The sequence below is a fragment of the Triturus cristatus genome, chromosome 12, assembly GCF_964204655.1.
Source record: "Triturus cristatus chromosome 12, aTriCri1.1, whole genome shotgun sequence".
In the NCBI taxonomy this organism is placed as follows: domain Eukaryota; kingdom Metazoa; phylum Chordata; class Amphibia; order Caudata; family Salamandridae; genus Triturus; species Triturus cristatus.
In genome coordinates this window covers 217752772-217769865 of record NC_140595.1, presented here as the reverse complement: position 1 = coordinate 217769865, position 17094 = coordinate 217752772, and the positions used below count along the sequence as shown (strand labels likewise).

The following is a 17094-nucleotide window of genomic DNA, read 5'->3' as shown; positions in this document are numbered from 1 at the left end:
CCCAGCAGCCCCGACAACTCCTAATGAGCTGAGGTGAGTACAAAAGAAATTTGCATATTCCCAGACATACACATGTGAACAGTCCACCTTTTTGTGCCTTGAGCAGAGACTTTGAAATGTTGGCCTGTTTTGCCCACCGGCCTGGTTCTCGCCCTCTTTCTTAGAGCCTGAAAATACCTTTCAGGTCCTCACCCTCGCAATGACAGGGTCTTTGATGTGCCGCCACTTACCCTAGAGAGCTATATTGTCACTTATTCTGGTTTCTCTTCAAAACGAAAAAATCTTTCGCCTTTTACTAAAGATTTCCGTGGAGAGGAACATTTAAGAGTTTATTCAATTTTTTTAAGCCTTGCCACAGGTGAGGCTGTTTATCATTTGTTTAAAAGAAAAGCATTACAAGTTGGGGAATATCCAGCAATTGTCTGCTGCTTTTTTTGGGGGACATGAGTTTGGTGTTTTATTCCTGAGCTCTCTGCTTGCTCATTTGCATAAACAGAGTGCAGGAGAGGTGCCTCATGGGAAAGAGCTTGTGCAGTGCATGAGATTGCTTTTCTTGACTGACTTGAAACTTCACGATCGCAGGCAGTATATTTTCTTATCTCCCAAAGATCCTGCTGCCAGATCCCAGAGGTCACCCTCCTTTTTAAAGGTGGGACCAAGACTCATGCTGTGCTTTTCATAGGGCTTGCCCGTTATTTGTGCCCGTTAGAGGTGCCCCGAGAGGTCGCCAATCCTGAGTCAGCTTCCTCTCAGGTAGACTTGAAGGGGCACGTCAGACTTGTTTCACATGTCTCCAGCCTAGACAGATATATCCTTCTATATTCAGGTTTAATGAAAGTACGTGTGAAAAAGGCACATACGGTGCATGGCTATGTGTAGAGCACAGTGGTGGCTCTGAGCATATCGATTGGAGGGATGGTGTTGAAAGCGTAAAATGGCTAGGGGACAAAAGGCCTACAGTGCCACTTAACTAAAAGCCTGATTCACATTTCCTGTTCCCCTTCCCCAGCAGCCCCGACAACTCCTAATGAGCTGAGGTGAGTACAAAAGAAATTTGCATATTCCCAGACATACACATGTGAACAGTCCACCTTTTTGTACCTTGAGCAGAGACTTTGAAATGTTGGCCTGTTTTGCCCACCGGCCTGGTTCTCGCCCTCTTTCTTAGAGCCTGAAAATACCTTTCAGGCCCTCACCCTCGCAATGACAGGGTCTTTGATGTGGCGCCACTTACCCTAGAGAGCTATATTGTCACTTACTCTGGTTTCTCTTCAAAACGAAAATATCTTTCGCCTTTTACTAAAGATTTCCGTGGAGAGGAACATTTAAGAGTTTATTCAATTTTTTTAAGCCTTGACACAGGTGAGGCTGTTTATCATTTGTTTAAAAGAAAAGCATTAGAAGTTGGGGAATATCCAGCAATTGTCTGCTGCTTTTTAGGGGGACATGAGTTTGGTGTTTTATTCCTGAGCTCTCTGCTTGCTCATTTGCATAAACAGAGTGCAGGAGAGGTGCCTCATGGGAAAGAGCTTGTGCAGTGCATGAGATTGCTTTTCTTGACTGACTTGAAACTACACGATCGCAGGCAGTATATTTTCTTATCTCCCAAAGATCCTGCTGCCAGATCCCAGAGGTCACCCTCCTTTTTAAAGGTGGGACCAAGACTCATGCTGTGCTTTTCATAGGGCTTGCCCGTTATTTGTGCCCGTTGGAGGTGCCCTGAGAGGTCGCCAATCCTGAGTCCGCTTCCTCTCAGGTAGACTTGAAGGGGCACGTCAGACTTGTTTCACGTGTCTCCAGCCTAGACAGATATATCCTTCTATATTCAGGTTTAATGAAAGTACGTGTGAAAAAGGCACATACGGTGCATGGCTATGTGTAGAGCACAGTGGTGGCTCTGAGCATATCGATTGGAGGGATGGTGTTGAAAGCGTAAAATGGCTAGGGGACAAAAGGCCTACAGTGCCACTTAACTAAAAGCCTGATTCACATTTCCTGTTCCCCTTCCCCAGCAGCCCCGACAACTCCTAATGAGCTGAGGTGAGTACAAAAGAAATTTGCATATTCCCAGACATACACATGTGAACAGTCCACCTTTTTGTACCTTGAGCAGAGACTTTGAAATGTTGGCCTGTTTTGCCGACCGGCCTGGTTCTCGCCCTCTTTCTTAGAGCCTGAAAATACCTTTCAGGTCCTCACCCTCGCAATGACAGGGTCTTTGATGTGCCGCCACTTACCCTAGAGAGCTATATTGTCACTTACTCTGGTTTCTCTTCAAAACGAAAAAATCTTTCGCCTTTTACTAAAGATTTCCGTGGAGAGGAACATTTAAGAGTTTATTCAATTTTTTTAATCCTTGCCACAGGTGAGGCTGTTTATCATTTGTTTAAAAGAAATGCATTAGAAGTTGGGGAATATCCAGCAATTGTCTGCTGCTTTTTTGGGGGACATGAGTTTGGTGTTTTATTCCTGAGCTCTCTGCTTGCTCATTTGCATAAACAGAGTGCAGGAGAGGTGCCTCATGGGAAAGAGCTTGTGCAGTGCATGAGATTGCTTTTCTTGACTGACTTGAAACTACACGATCGCAGGCAGTATATTTTCTTATCTCCCAAAGATCCTGCTGCCAGATCCCAGAGGTCACCCTCCTTTTTAAAGGTGGGACCAAGACTCATGCTGTGCTTTTCATAGGGCTTGCCCGTTATTTGTGCCGGTTAGAGGTGCCCTGAGAGGTCGCCAATCCTGAGTCAGCTTCCTCTCAGGTAGACTTGAAGGGGCACGTCAGACTTGTTTCACGTGTCTCCAGCCTAGACAGATATATCCTTCTATATTCAGGTTTAATGAAAGTACGTGTGAAAAAGGCACATACGGTGCATGGCTATGTGTAGAGCGTGTTGAAAGCGTAAAATGGCTAGGGGACAAAAGGCCTACAGTGCCACTTAACTAAAAGCCTGATTCACATTTCCTGTTCCCCTTCCCCAGCAGCCCCGACAACTCCTAATGAGCTGAGGTGAGTACAAAAGAAATTTGCATATTCCCAGACATACACATGTGAACAGTCCACCTTTTTGTACCTTGAGCAGAGACTTTGAAATGTTGGCCTGTTTTGCCCACCGGCCTGGTTCTCGCCCTCTTTCTTAGAGCCTGAAAATACCTTTCAGGTCCTCACCCTCGCAATGACAGGGTCTTTGATGTGCCGCCACTTACCCTAGAGAGCTATATTGTCACTTACTCTGGTTTCTCTTCAAAACGAAAATTTTTTTCGCCTTTTACTAAAGATTTCCGTGGAGAGGAACATTTAAGAGTTTATTCAATTTTTTTAAGCCTTGCCACAGGTGAGGCTGTTTATCATTTGTTTAAAAGAAAAGCATTAGAAGTTGGGGAATATCCAGCAATTGTCTGCTGCTTTTTTGGGGGACATGAGTTTGGTGTTTTATTCCTGAGCTCTCTGCTTGCTCATTTGCATAAACAGAGTGCAGGAGAGGTGCCTCATGGGAAAGAGCTTGTGCAGTGCATGAGATTGCTTTTCTTGACTGACTTGAAACTACACGATCGCAGGCAGTATATTTTCTTATCTCCCAAAGATCCTGCTGCCAGATCCCAGAGGTCACCCTCCTTTTTAAAGGTGGGACCAAGACTCATGCTGTGCTTTTCATAGGGCTTGCCGTTATTTGTGCCCGTTGGAGGTGCCCTGAGAGGTCGCCAATCCTGAGTCCGCTTCCTCTCAGGTAGACTTGAAGGGGCACGTCAGACTTGTTTCACGTGTCTCCAGCCTAGACAGATATATCCTTCTATATTCAGGTTTAATGAAAGTACGTGTGAAAAAGGCACATACGGTGCATGGCTATGTGTAGAGCGTGTTGAAAGCGTAAAATGGCTAGGGGACAAAAGGCCTACAGTGCCACTTAACTAAAAGCCTGATTCACATTTCCTGTTCCCCTTCCCCAGCAGCCCCGACAACTCCTAATGAGCTGAGGTGAGTACAAAAGAAATTTGCATATTCCCAGACATACACATGTGAACAGTCCACCTTTTTGTACCTTGAGCAGAGACTTTGAAATGTTGGCCTGTTTTGCCCACCGGCCTGGTTCTCGCCCTCTTTCTTAGAGCCTGAAAATACCTTTCAGGTCCTCACCCTCGCAATGACAGGGTCTTTGATGTGCCGCCACTTACCCTAGAGAGCTATATTGTCACTTACTCTGGTTTCTCTTCAAAACGAAAAAATCTTTCGCCTTTTACTAAAGATTTCCGTGGAGAGGAACATTTAAGAGTTTATTCAATTTTTTTAAGCCTTGCCACAGGTGAGGCTGTTTATCATTTGTTTAAAAGAAAAGCATTACAAGTTGGGGAATATCCAGCAATTGTCTGCTGCTTTTTTTGGGGGACATGAGTTTGGTGTTTTATTCCTGAGCTCTCTGCTTGCTCATTTGCATAAACAGAGTGCAGGAGAGGTGCCTCATGGGAAAGAGCTTGTGCAGTGCATGAGATTGCTTTTCTTGACTGACTTGAAACTTCACGATCGCAGGCAGTATATTTTCTTATCTCCCAAAGATCCTGCTGCCAGATCCCAGAGGTCACCCTCCTTTTTAAAGGTGGGACCAAGACTCATGCTGTGCTTTTCATAGGGCTTGCCCGTTATTTGTGCCCGTTAGAGGTGCCCTGAGAGGTCGCCAATCCTGAGTCAGCTTCCTCTCAGGTAGACTTGAAGGGGCACGTCAGACTTGTTTCACATGTCTCCAGCCTAGACAGATATATCCTTCTATATTCAGGTTTAATGAAAGTACGTGTGAAAAAGGCACATACGGTGCATGGCTATGTGTAGAGCACAGTGGTGGCTCTGAGCATATCGATTGGAGGGATGGTGTTGAAAGCGTAAAATGGCTAGGGGACAAAAGGCCTACAGTGCCACTTAACTAAAAGCCTGATTCACATTTCCTGTTCCCCTTCCCCAGCAGCCCCGACAACTCCTAATGAGCTGAGGTGAGTACAAAAGAAATTTGCATATTCCCAGACATACACATGTGAACAGTCCACCTTTTTGTACCTTGAGCAGAGACTTTGAAATGTTGGCCTGTTTTGCCCACCGGCCTGGTTCTCGCCCTCTTTCTTAGAGCCTGAAAATACCTTTCAGGTCCTCACCCTCGCAATGACAGGGTCTTTGATGTGCCGCCACTTACCCTAGAGAGCTATATTGTCACTTACTCTGGTTTCTCTTCAAAGCGAAAAAATCTTTCGCCTTTTACTAAAGATTTCCGTGGAGAGGAACATTTAAGAGTTTATTCAATTTTTTTAATCCTTGCCACAGGTGAGGCTGTTTATCATTTGTTTAAAAGAAAAGCATTAGAAGTTGGGGAATATCCAGCAATTGTCTGCTGCTTTTTTGGGGGACATGAGTTTGGTGTTTTATTCCTGAGCTCTCTGCTTGCTCATTTGCATAAACAGAGTGCAGGAGAGGTGCCTCATGGGAAAGAGCTTGTGCAGTGCATGAGATTGCTTTTCTTGACTGACTTGAAACTACACGATCGCAGGCAGTATATTTTCTTATCTCCCAAAGATCCTGCTGCCAGATCCCAGAGGTCACCCTCCTTTTTAAAGGTGGGACCAAGACTCATGCTGTGCTTTTCATAGGGCTTGCCCGTTATTTGTGCCCGTTGGAGGTGCCCTGAGAGGTCGCCAATCCTGAGTCCGCTTCCTCTCAGGTAGACTTGAAGGGGCACGTCAGACTTGTTTCACGTGTCTCCAGCCTAGACAGATATATCCTTCTATATTCAGGTTTAATGAAAGTACGTGTGAAAAAGGCACATACGGTGCATGGCTATGTGTAGAGCGTGTTGAAAGCGTAAAATGGCTAGGGGACAAAAGGCCTACAGTGCCACTTAACTAAAAGCCTGATTCACATTTCCTGTTCCCCTTCCCCAGCAGCCCCGACAACTCCTAATGAGCTGAGGTGAGTACAAAAGAAATTTGCATATTCCCAGACATACACATGTGAACAGTCCACCTTTTTGTACCTTGAGCAGAGACTTTGAAATGTTGGCCTGTTTTGCCCACCGGCCTGGTTCTCGCCCTCTTTCTTAGAGCCTGAAAATACCTTTCAGGTCCTCACCCTCGCAATGACAGGGTCTTTGATGTGCCGCCACTTACCCTAGAGAGCTATATTGTCACTTACTCTGGTTTCTCTTCAAAACGAAATTTTTTTTCGCCTTTTACTAAAGATTTCCGTGGAGAGGAACATTTAAGAGTTTATTCAATTTTTTTAAGCCTTGCCACAGGTGAGGCTGTTTATCATTTGTTTAAAAGAAAAGCATTAGAAGTTGGGGAATATCCAGCAATTGTCTGCTGCTTTTTTGGGGGACATGAGTTTGGTGTTTTATTCCTGAGCTCTCTGCTTGCTCATTTGCATAAACAGAGTGCAGGAGAGGTGCCTCATGGGAAAGAGCTTGTGCAGTGCATGAGATTGCTTTTCTTGACTGACTTGAAACTACACGATCGCAGGCAGTATATTTTCTTATCTCCCAAAGATCCTGCTGCCAGATCCCAGAGGTCACCCTCCTTTTTAAAGGTGGGACCAAGACTCATGCTGTGCTTTTCATAGGGCTTGCCCGTTATTTGTGCCCGTTGGAGGTGCCCTGAGAGGTCGCCAATCCTGAGTCCGCTTCCTCTCAGGTAGACTTGAAGGGGCACGTCAGACTTGTTTCACGTGTCTCCAGCCTAGACAGATATATCCTTCTATATTCAGGTTTAATGAAAGTACGTGTGAAAAAGGCACATACGGTGCATGGCTATGTGTAGAGCGTGTTGAAAGCGTAAAATGGCTAGGGGACAAAAGGCCTACAGTGCCACTTAACTAAAAGCCTGATTCACATTTCCTGTTCCCCTTCCCCAGCAGCCCCGACAACTCCTAATGAGCTGAGGTGAGTACAAAAGAAATTTGCATATTCCCAGACATACACATGTGAACAGTCCACCTTTTTGTACCTTGAGCAGAGACTTTGAAATGTTGGCCTGTTTTGCCCACCGGCCTGGTTCTCGCCCTCTTTCTTAGAGCCTGAAAATACCTTTCAGGTCCTCACCCTCGCAATGACAGGGTCTTTGATGTGCCGCCACTTACCCTAGAGAGCTATATTGTCACTTATTCTGGTTTCTCTTCAAAACGAAAAAATCTTTCGCCTTTTACTAAAGATTTCCGTGGAGAGGAACATTTAAGAGTTTATTCAATTTTTTTAAGCCTTGCCACAGGTGAGGCTGTTTATCATTTGTTTAAAAGAAAAGCATTACAAGTTGGGGAATATCCAGCAATTGTCTGCTGCTTTTTTTGGGGGACATGAGTTTGGTGTTTTATTCCTGAGCTCTCTGCTTGCTCATTTGCATAAACAGAGTGCAGGAGAGGTGCCTCATGGGAAAGAGCTTGTGCAGTGCATGAGATTGCTTTTCTTGACTGACTTGAAACTTCACGATCGCAGGCAGTATATTTTCTTATCTCCCAAAGATCCTGCTGCCAGATCCCAGAGGTCACCCTCCTTTTTAAAGGTGGGACCAAGACTCATGCTGTGCTTTTCATAGGGCTTGCCCGTTATTTGTGCCCGTTATTTGTGCCCGTTCGAGGTGCCCTGAGAGGTCGCCAATCCTGAGTCAGCTTCCTCTCAGGTAGACTTGAAGGGGCACGTCAGACTTGTTTCACGTGTCTCCAGCCTAGACAGATATATCCTTCTATATTCAGGTTTAATGAAAGTACGTGTGAAAAAGGCACATACGGTGCATGGCTATGTGTAGAGCGTGTTGAAAGCGTAAAATGGCTAGGGGACAAAAGGCCTACAGTGCCACTTAACTAAAAGCCTGATTCACATTTCCTGTTCCCCTTCCCCAGCAGCCCCGACAACTCCTAATGAGCTGAGGTGAGTACAAAAGAAATTTGCATATTCCCAGACATACACATGTGAACAGTCCACCTTTTTGTACCTTGAGCAGAGACTTTGAAATGTTGGCCTGTTTTGCCCACCGGCCTGGTTCTCGCCCTCTTTCTTAGAGCCTGAAAATACCTTTCAGGTCCTCACCCTCGCAATGACAGGGTCTTTGATGTGCCGCCACTTACCCTAGAGAGCTATATTGTCACTTACTCTGGTTTCTCTTCAAAACGAAAAAATCTTTCGCCTTTTACTAAAGATTTCCGTGGAGAGGAACATTTAAGAGTTTATTCAATTTTTTTAAGCCTTGCCACAGGTGAGGCTGTTTATCATTTGTTTAAAAGAAAAGCATTAGAAGTTGGGGAATATCCAGCAATTGTCTGCTGCTTTTTTGGGGGACATGAGTTTGGTGTTTTATTCCTGAGCTCTCTGCTTGCTCATTTGCATAAACAGAGTGCAGGAGAGGTGCCTCATGGGAAAGAGCTTGTGCAGTGCATGAGATTGCTTTTCTTGACTGACTTGAAACTTCACGATCGCAGGCAGTATATTTTCTTATCTCCCAAAGATCCTGCTGCCAGATCCCAGAGGTCACCCTCCTTTTTAAAGGTGGGACCAAGACTCATGCTGTGCTTTTCATAGGGCTTGCCCGTTATTTGTGCCCGTTGGAGGTGCCCTGAGAGGTCGCCAATCCTGAGTCCGCTTCCTCTCAGGTAGACTTGAAGGGGCACGTCAGACTTGTTTCACGTGTCTCCAGCCTAGACAGATATATCCTTCTATATTCAGGTTTAATGAAAGTACGTGTGAAAAAGGCACATACGGTGCATGGCTATGTGTAGAGCGTGTTGAAAGCGTAAAATGGCTAGGGGACAAAAGGCCTACAGTGCCACTTAACTAAAAGCCTGATTCACATTTCCTGTTCCCCTTCCCCAGCAGCCCCGACAACTCCTAATGAGCTGAGGTGAGTACAAAAGAAATTTGCATATTCCCAGACATACACATGTGAACAGTCCACCTTTTTGTACCTTGAGCAGAGACTTTGAAATGTTGGCCTGTTTTGCCCACCGGCCTGGTTCTCGCCCTCTTTCTTAGAGCCTGAAAATACCTTTCAGGTCCTCACCCTCGCAATGACAGGGTCTTTGATGTGCCGCCACTTACCCTAGAGAGCTATATTGTCACTTACTCTGGTTTCTCTTCAAAACGAAATTTTTTTTCGCCTTTTACTAAAGATTTCCGTGGAGAGGAACATTTAAGAGTTTATTCAATTTTTTTAAGCCTTGCCACAGGTGAGGCTGTTTATCATTTGTTTAAAAGAAAAGCATTAGAAGTTGGGGAATATCCAGCAATTGTCTGCTGCTTTTTTGGGGGACATGAGTTTGGTGTTTTATTCCTGAGCTCTCTGCTTGCTCATTTGCATAAACAGAGTGCAGGAGAGGTGCCTCATGGGAAAGAGCTTGTGCAGTGCATGAGATTGCTTTTCTTGACTGACTTGAAACTACACGATCGCAGGCAGTATATTTTCTTATCTCCCAAAGATCCTGCTGCCAGATCCCAGAGGTCACCCTCCTTTTTAAAGGTGGGACCAAGACTCATGCTGTGCTTTTCATAGGGCTTGCCCGTTATTTGTGCCCGTTGGAGGTGCCCTGAGAGGTCGCCAATCCTGAGTCCGCTTCCTCTCAGGTAGACTTGAAGGGGCACGTCAGACTTGTTTCACGTGTCTCCAGCCTAGACAGATATATCCTTCTATATTCAGGTTTAATGAAAGTACGTGTGAAAAAGGCACATACGGTGCATGGCTATGTGTAGAGCGTGTTGAAAGCGTAAAATGGCTAGGGGACAAAAGGCCTACAGTGCCACTTAACTAAAAGCCTGATTCACATTTCCTGTTCCCCTTCCCCAGCAGCCCCGACAACTCCTAATGAGCTGAGGTGAGTACAAAAGAAATTTGCATATTCCCAGACATACACATGTGAACAGTCCACCTTTTTGTACCTTGAGCAGAGACTTTGAAATGTTGGCCTGTTTTGCCCACCGGCCTGGTTCTCGCCCTCTTTCTTAGAGCCTGAAAATACCTTTCAGGTCCTCACCCTCGCAATGACAGGGTCTTTGATGTGCCGCCACTTACCCTAGAGAGCTATATTGTCACTTACTCTGGTTTCTCTTCAAAACGAAAAAATCTTTCGCCTTTTACTAAAGATTTCCGTGGAGAGGAACATTTAAGAGTTTATTCAATTTTTTTAAGCCTTGCCACAGGTGAGGCTGTTTATCATTTGTTTAAAAGAAAAGCATTAGAAGTTGGGGAATATCCAGCAATTGTCTGCTGCTTTTTTGGGGGACATGAGTTTGGTGTTTTATTCCTGAGCTCTCTGCTTGCTCATTTGCATAAACAGAGTGCAGGAGAGGTGCCTCATGGGAAAGAGCTTGTGCAGTGCATGAGATTGCTTTTCTTGACTGACTTGAAACTTCACGATCGCAGGCAGTATATTTTCTTATCTCCCAAAGATCCTGCTGCCAGATCCCAGAGGTCACCCTCCTTTTTAAAGGTGGGACCAAGACTCATGCTGTGCTTTTCATAGGGCTTGCCCGTTATTTGTGCCCGTTGGAGGTGCCCTGAGAGGTCGCCAATCCTGAGTCCGCTTCCTCTCAGGTAGACTTGAAGGGGCACGTCAGACTTGTTTCACGTGTCTCCAGCCTAGACAGATATATCCTTCTATATTCAGGTTTAATGAAAGTACGTGTGAAAAAGGCACATACGGTGCATGGCTATGTGTAGAGCGTGTTGAAAGCGTAAAATGGCTAGGGGACAAAAGGCCTACAGTGCCACTTAACTAAAAGCCTGATTCACATTTCCTGTTCCCCTTCCCCAGCAGCCCCGACAACTCCTAATGAGCTGAGGTGAGTACAAAAGAAATTTGCATATTCCCAGACATACACATGTGAACAGTCCACCTTTTTGTACCTTGAGCAGAGACTTTGAAATGTTGGCCTGTTTTGCCCACCGGCCTGGTTCTCGCCCTCTTTCTTAGAGCCTGAAAATACCTTTCAGGTCCTCACCCTCGCAATGACAGGGTCTTTGATGTGCCGCCACTTACCCTAGAGAGCTATATTGTCACTTACTCTGGTTTCTCTTCAAAACGAAATTTTTTTTCGCCTTTTACTAAAGATTTCCGTGGAGAGGAACATTTAAGAGTTTATTCAATTTTTTTAAGCCTTGCCACAGGTGAGGCTGTTTATCATTTGTTTAAAAGAAAAGCATTAGAAGTTGGGGAATATCCAGCAATTGTCTGCTGCTTTTTTGGGGGACATGAGTTTGGTGTTTTATTCCTGAGCTCTCTGCTTGCTCATTTGCATAAACAGAGTGCAGGAGAGGTGCCTCATGGGAAAGAGCTTGTGCAGTGCATGAGATTGCTTTTCTTGACTGACTTGAAACTACACGATCGCAGGCAGTATATTTTCTTATCTCCCAAAGATCCTGCTGCCAGATCCCAGAGGTCACCCTCCTTTTTAAAGGTGGGACCAAGACTCATGCTGTGCTTTTCATAGGGCTTGCCCGTTATTTGTGCCCGTTGGAGGTGCCCTGAGAGGTCGCCAATCCTGAGTCCGCTTCCTCTCAGGTAGACTTGAAGGGGCACGTCAGACTTGTTTCACGTGTCTCCAGCCTAGACAGATATATCCTTCTATATTCAGGTTTAATGAAAGTACGTGTGAAAAAGGCACATACGGTGCATGGCTATGTGTAGAGCGTGTTGAAAGCGTAAAATGGCTAGGGGACAAAAGGCCTACAGTGCCACTTAACTAAAAGCCTGATTCACATTTCCTGTTCCCCTTCCCCAGCAGCCCCGACAACTCCTAATGAGCTGAGGTGAGTACAAAAGAAATTTGCATATTCCCAGACATACACATGTGAACAGTCCACCTTTTTGTACCTTGAGCAGAGACTTTGAAATGTTGGCCTGTTTTGCCCACCGGCCTGGTTCTCGCCCTCTTTCTTAGAGCCTGAAAATACCTTTCAGGTCCTCACCCTCGCAATGACAGGGTCTTTGATGTGCCGCCACTTACCCTAGAGAGCTATATTGTCACTTATTCTGGTTTCTCTTCAAAACGAAAAAATCTTTCGCCTTTTACTAAAGATTTCCGTGGAGAGGAACATTTAAGAGTTTATTCAATTTTTTTAAGCCTTGCCACAGGTGAGGCTGTTTATCATTTGTTTAAAAGAAAAGCATTACAAGTTGGGGAATATCCAGCAATTGTCTGCTGCTTTTTTTGGGGGACATGAGTTTGGTGTTTTATTCCTGAGCTCTCTGCTTGCTCATTTGCATAAACAGAGTGCAGGAGAGGTGCCTCATGGGAAAGAGCTTGTGCAGTGCATGAGATTGCTTTTCTTGACTGACTTGAAACTTCACGATCGCAGGCAGTATATTTTCTTATCTCCCAAAGATCCTGCTGCCAGATCCCAGAGGTCACCCTCCTTTTTAAAGGTGGGACCAAGACTCATGCTGTGCTTTTCATAGGGCTTGCCCGTTATTTGTGCCCGTTAGAGGTGCCCTGAGAGGTCGCCAATCCTGAGTCAGCTTCCTCTCAGGTAGACTTGAAGGGGCACGTCAGACTTGTTTCACGTGTCTCCAGCCTAGACAGATATATCCTTCTATATTCAGGTTTAATGAAAGTACGTGTGAAAAAGGCACATACGGTGCATGGCTATGTGTAGAGCGTGTTGAAAGCGTAAAATGGCTAGGGGACAAAAGGCCTACAGTGCCACTTAACTAAAAGCCTGATTCACATTTCCTGTTCCCCTTCCCCAGCAGCCCCGACAACTCCTAATGAGCTGAGGTGAGTACAAAAGAAATTTGCATATTCCCAGACATACACATGTGAACAGTCCACCTTTTTGTACCTTGAGCAGAGACTTTGAAATGTTGGCCTGTTTTGCCCACCGGCCTGGTTCTCGCCCTCTTTCTTAGAGCCTGAAAATACCTTTCAGGTCCTCACCCTCGCAATGACAGGGTCTTTGATGTGCCGCCACTTACCCTAGAGAGCTATATTGTCGCTTACTCTGGTTTCTCTTCAAAACGAAAAAATCTTTCGCCTTTTACTAAAGATTTCCGTGGAGAGGAACATTTAAGAGTTTATTCAATTTTTTTAAGCCTTGACACAGGTGAGGCTGTTTATCATTTGTTTAAAAGAAAAGCATTAGAAGTTGGGGAATATCCAGCAATTGTCTGCTGCTTTTTTGGGGGACATGAGTTTGGTGTTTTATTCCTGAGCTCTCTGCTTGCTCATTTGCATAAACAGAGTGCAGGAGAGGTGCCTCATGGGAAAGAGCTTGTGCAGTGCATGAGATTGCTTTTCTTGACTGACTTGAAACTACACGATCGCAGGCAGTATATTTTCTTATCTCCCAAAGATCCTGCTGCCAGATCCCAGAGGTCACCCTCCTTTTTAAAGGTGGGACCAAGACTCATGCTGTGCTTTTCATAGGGCTTGCCCGTTATTTGTGCCCGTTGGAGGTGCCCTGAGAGGTCGCCAATCCTGAGTCCGCTTCCTCTCAGGTAGACTTGAAGGGGCACGTCAGACTTGTTTCACGTGTCTCCAGCCTAGACAGATATATCCTTCTATATTCAGGTTTAATGAAAGTACGTGTGAAAAAGGCACATACGGTGCATGGCTATGTGTAGAGCACAGTGGTGGCTCTGAGCATATCGATTGGAGGGATGGTGTTGAAAGCGTAAAATGGCTAGGGGACAAAAGGCCTACAGTGCCACTTAACTAAAAGCCTGATTCACATTTCCTGTTCCCCTTCCCCAGCAGCCCCGACAACTCCTAATGAGCTGAGGTGAGTACAAAAGAAATTTGCATATTCCCAGACATACACATGTGAACAGTCCACCTTTTTGTACCTTGAGCAGAGACTTTGAAATGTTGGCCTGTTTTGCCGACCGGCCTGGTTCTCGCCCTCTTTCTTAGAGCCTGAAAATACCTTTCAGGTCCTCACCCTCGCAATGACAGGGTCTTTGATGTGCCGCCACTTACCCTAGAGAGCTATATTGTCACTTACTCTGGTTTCTCTTCAAAACGAAAAAATCTTTCGCCTTTTACTAAAGATTTCCGTGGAGAGGAACATTTAAGAGTTTATTCAATTTTTATAATCCTTGCCACAGGTGAGGCTGTTTATCATTTGTTTAAAAGAAATGCATTAGAAGTTGGGGAATATCCAGCAATTGTCTGCTGCTTTTTTGGGGGACATGAGTTTGGTGTTTTATTCCTGAGCTCTCTGCTTGCTCATTTGCATAAACAGAGTGCAGGAGAGGTGCCTCATGGGAAAGAGCTTGTGCAGTGCATGAGATTGCTTTTCTTGACTGACTTGAAACTACACGATCGCAGGCAGTATATTTTCTTATCTCCCAAAGATCCTGCTGCCAGATCCCAGAGGTCACCCTCCTTTTTAAAGGTGGGACCAAGACTCATGCTGTGCTTTTCATAGGGCTTGCCCGTTATTTGTGCCGGTTAGAGGTGCCCTGAGAGGTCGCCAATCCTGAGTCAGCTTCCTCTCAGGTAGACTTGAAGGGGCACGTCAGACTTGTTTCACGTGTCTCCAGCCTAGACAGATATATCCTTCTATATTCAGGTTTAATGAAAGTACGTGTGAAAAAGGCACATACGGTGCATGGCTATGTGTAGAGCGTGTTGAAAGCGTAAAATGGCTAGGGGACAAAAGGCCTACAGTGCCACTTAACTAAAAGCCTGATTCACATTTCCTGTTCCCCTTCCCCAGCAGCCCCGACAACTCCTAATGAGCTGAGGTGAGTACAAAAGAAATTTGCATATTCCCAGACATACACATGTGAACAGTCCACCTTTTTGTACCTTGAGCAGAGACTTTGAAATGTTGGCCTGTTTTGCCCACCGGCCTGGTTCTCGCCCTCTTTCTTAGAGCCTGAAAATACCTTTCAGGTCCTCACCCTCGCAATGACAGGGTCTTTGATGTGCCGCCACTTACCCTAGAGAGCTATATTGTCACTTACTCTGGTTTCTCTTCAAAACGAAAATATCTTTCGCCTTTTACTAAAGATTTCCGTGGAGAGGAACATTTAAGAGTTTATTCAATTTTTTTAAGCCTTGACACAGGTGAGGCTGTTTATCATTTGTTTAAAAGAAAAGCATTAGAAGTTGGGGAATATCCAGCAATTGTCTGCTGCTTTTTTGGGGGACATGAGTTTGGTGTTTTATTCCTGAGCTCTCTGCTTGCTCATTTGCATAAACAGAGTGCAGGAGAGGTGCCTCATGGGAAAGAGCTTGTGCAGTGCATGAGATTGCTTTTCTTGACTGACTTGAAACTACACGATCGCAGGCAGTATATTTTCTTATCTCCCAAAGATCCTGCTGCCAGATCCCAGAGGTCACCCTCCTTTTTAAAGGTGGGACCAAGACTCATGCTGTGCTTTTCATAGGGCTTGCCCGTTATTTGTGCCCGTTGGAGGTGCCCTGAGAGGTCGCCAATCCTGAGTCCGCTTCCTCTCAGGTAGACTTGAAGGGGCACGTCAGACTTGTTTCACGTGTCTCCAGCCTAGACAGATATATCCTTCTATATTCAGGTTTAATGAAAGTACGTGTGAAAAAGGCACATACGGTGCATGGCTATGTGTAGAGCACAGTGGTGGCTCTGAGCATATCGATTGGAGGGATGGTGTTGAAAGCGTAAAATGGCTAGGGGACAAAAGGCCTACAGTGCCACTTAACTAAAAGCCTGATTCACATTTCCTGTTCCCCTTCCCCAGCAGCCCCGACAACTCCTAATGAGCTGAGGTGAGTACAAAAGAAATTTGCATATTCCCAGACATACACATGTGAACAGTCCACCTTTTTGTACCTTGAGCAGAGACTTTGAAATGTTGGCCTGTTTTGCCGACCGGCCTGGTTCTCGCCCTCTTTCTTAGAGCCTGAAAATACCTTTCAGGTCCTCACCCTCGCAATGACAGGGTCTTTGATGTGCCGCCACTTACCCTAGAGAGCTATATTGTCACTTACTCTGGTTTCTCTTCAAAACGAAAAAATCTTTCGCCTTTTACTAAAGATTTCCGTGGAGAGGAACATTTAAGAGTTTATTCAATTTTTATAATCCTTGCCACAGGTGAGGCTGTTTATCATTTGTTTAAAAGAAATGCATTAGAAGTTGGGGAATATCCAGCAATTGTCTGCTGCTTTTTTGGGGGACATGAGTTTGGTGTTTTATTCCTGAGCTCTCTGCTTGCTCATTTGCATAAACAGAGTGCAGGAGAGGTGCCTCATGGGAAAGAGCTTGTGCAGTGCATGAGATTGCTTTTCTTGACTGACTTGAAACTACACGATCGCAGGCAGTATATTTTCTTATCTCCCAAAGATCCTGCTGCCAGATCCCAGAGGTCACCCTCCTTTTTAAAGGTGGGACCAAGACTCATGCTGTGCTTTTCATAGGGCTTGCCCGTTATTTGTGCCGGTTAGAGGTGCCCTGAGAGGTCGCCAATCCTGAGTCAGCTTCCTCTCAGGTAGACTTGAAGGGGCACGTCAGACTTGTTTCACGTGTCTCCAGCCTAGACAGATATATCCTTCTATATTCAGGTTTAATGAAAGTACGTGTGAAAAAGGCACATACGGTGCATGGCTATGTGTAGAGCGTGTTGAAAGCGTAAAATGGCTAGGGGACAAAAGGCCTACAGTGCCACTTAACTAAAAGCCTGATTCACATTTCCTGTTCCCCTTCCCCAGCAGCCCCGACAACTCCTAATGAGCTGAGGTGAGTACAAAAGAAATTTGCATATTCCCAGACATACACATGTGAACAGTCCACCTTTTTGTACCTTGAGCAGAGACTTTGAAATGTTGGCCTGTTTTGCCCACCGGCCTGGTTCTCGCCCTCTTTCTTAGAGCCTGAAAATACCTTTCAGGTCCTCACCCTCGCAATGACAGGGTCTTTGATGTGCCGCCACTTACCCTAGAGAGCTATATTGTCACTTACTCTGGTTTGTCTTCAAAACGAAAAAATCTTTCGCCTTTTACTAAAGATTTCCGTGGAGAGGAACATTTAAGAGTTTATTCAATTTTTTTAAGCCTTGCCACAGGTGAGGCTGTTTATCATTTGTTTAAAAGAAAAGCATTAGAAGTTGGGGAATATCCAGCAATTGTCTGCTGCTTTTTTGGGGGACATGAGTTTGGTGTTTTA

The 17094-nt window shown here is 45.2% G+C and overlaps 18 non-coding genes across 18 annotated transcripts; all 18 read left to right on the top strand.

Moving 5' to 3' along the window:
• The first annotated feature begins 251 nt into the window (after nucleotides 1–251).
• Nucleotides 252–366, top strand: LOC146774295 (U5 spliceosomal RNA). Its single transcript, XR_014973861.1, has one exon. It is a non-coding gene; the product is annotated as a U5 spliceosomal RNA (small nuclear RNA).
• Nucleotides 367–1255: 889 nt separating this feature from the next.
• LOC146774294 (U5 spliceosomal RNA) lies at nucleotides 1256–1370 on the top strand. Its single transcript, XR_014974318.1, has one exon. It is a non-coding gene; the product is annotated as a U5 spliceosomal RNA (small nuclear RNA).
• Nucleotides 1371–2258: 888 nt separating this feature from the next.
• LOC146774293 (U5 spliceosomal RNA) lies at nucleotides 2259–2373 on the top strand. Its single transcript, XR_014974049.1, has one exon. It is a non-coding gene; the product is annotated as a U5 spliceosomal RNA (small nuclear RNA).
• An 852-nt stretch (nucleotides 2374–3225) lies between these two features.
• LOC146774292 (U5 spliceosomal RNA) lies at nucleotides 3226–3340 on the top strand. Its single transcript, XR_014974797.1, has one exon. It is a non-coding gene; the product is annotated as a U5 spliceosomal RNA (small nuclear RNA).
• An 851-nt stretch (nucleotides 3341–4191) lies between these two features.
• On the top strand, nucleotides 4192–4306 carry LOC146774291 (U5 spliceosomal RNA). The gene has a single exon (XR_014972691.1). It is a non-coding gene; the product is annotated as a U5 spliceosomal RNA (small nuclear RNA).
• Nucleotides 4307–5195: 889 nt separating this feature from the next.
• On the top strand, nucleotides 5196–5310 carry LOC146774290 (U5 spliceosomal RNA). Its single transcript, XR_014974364.1, has one exon. It is a non-coding gene; the product is annotated as a U5 spliceosomal RNA (small nuclear RNA).
• An 852-nt stretch (nucleotides 5311–6162) lies between these two features.
• LOC146774289 (U5 spliceosomal RNA) lies at nucleotides 6163–6277 on the top strand. The gene has a single exon (XR_014974824.1). It is a non-coding gene; the product is annotated as a U5 spliceosomal RNA (small nuclear RNA).
• An 852-nt stretch (nucleotides 6278–7129) lies between these two features.
• LOC146774288 (U5 spliceosomal RNA) lies at nucleotides 7130–7244 on the top strand. Its single transcript, XR_014973860.1, has one exon. It is a non-coding gene; the product is annotated as a U5 spliceosomal RNA (small nuclear RNA).
• Nucleotides 7245–8110: 866 nt separating this feature from the next.
• On the top strand, nucleotides 8111–8225 carry LOC146774287 (U5 spliceosomal RNA). Its single transcript, XR_014972690.1, has one exon. It is a non-coding gene; the product is annotated as a U5 spliceosomal RNA (small nuclear RNA).
• An 852-nt stretch (nucleotides 8226–9077) lies between these two features.
• On the top strand, nucleotides 9078–9192 carry LOC146774286 (U5 spliceosomal RNA). The gene has a single exon (XR_014974823.1). It is a non-coding gene; the product is annotated as a U5 spliceosomal RNA (small nuclear RNA).
• Nucleotides 9193–10044: 852 nt separating this feature from the next.
• On the top strand, nucleotides 10045–10159 carry LOC146774285 (U5 spliceosomal RNA). The gene has a single exon (XR_014972689.1). It is a non-coding gene; the product is annotated as a U5 spliceosomal RNA (small nuclear RNA).
• Nucleotides 10160–11011: 852 nt separating this feature from the next.
• Nucleotides 11012–11126, top strand: LOC146774284 (U5 spliceosomal RNA). The gene has a single exon (XR_014974821.1). It is a non-coding gene; the product is annotated as a U5 spliceosomal RNA (small nuclear RNA).
• An 852-nt stretch (nucleotides 11127–11978) lies between these two features.
• On the top strand, nucleotides 11979–12093 carry LOC146774283 (U5 spliceosomal RNA). The gene has a single exon (XR_014973858.1). It is a non-coding gene; the product is annotated as a U5 spliceosomal RNA (small nuclear RNA).
• An 853-nt stretch (nucleotides 12094–12946) lies between these two features.
• LOC146774282 (U5 spliceosomal RNA) lies at nucleotides 12947–13061 on the top strand. Its single transcript, XR_014973632.1, has one exon. It is a non-coding gene; the product is annotated as a U5 spliceosomal RNA (small nuclear RNA).
• Nucleotides 13062–13949: 888 nt separating this feature from the next.
• LOC146774281 (U5 spliceosomal RNA) lies at nucleotides 13950–14064 on the top strand. The gene has a single exon (XR_014974273.1). It is a non-coding gene; the product is annotated as a U5 spliceosomal RNA (small nuclear RNA).
• Nucleotides 14065–14916: 852 nt separating this feature from the next.
• LOC146774280 (U5 spliceosomal RNA) lies at nucleotides 14917–15031 on the top strand. Its single transcript, XR_014974317.1, has one exon. It is a non-coding gene; the product is annotated as a U5 spliceosomal RNA (small nuclear RNA).
• An 888-nt stretch (nucleotides 15032–15919) lies between these two features.
• LOC146774279 (U5 spliceosomal RNA) lies at nucleotides 15920–16034 on the top strand. The gene has a single exon (XR_014974272.1). It is a non-coding gene; the product is annotated as a U5 spliceosomal RNA (small nuclear RNA).
• An 852-nt stretch (nucleotides 16035–16886) lies between these two features.
• Nucleotides 16887–17001, top strand: LOC146774278 (U5 spliceosomal RNA). The gene has a single exon (XR_014974528.1). It is a non-coding gene; the product is annotated as a U5 spliceosomal RNA (small nuclear RNA).
• Nucleotides 17002–17094: the final 93 nt, after the last annotated feature.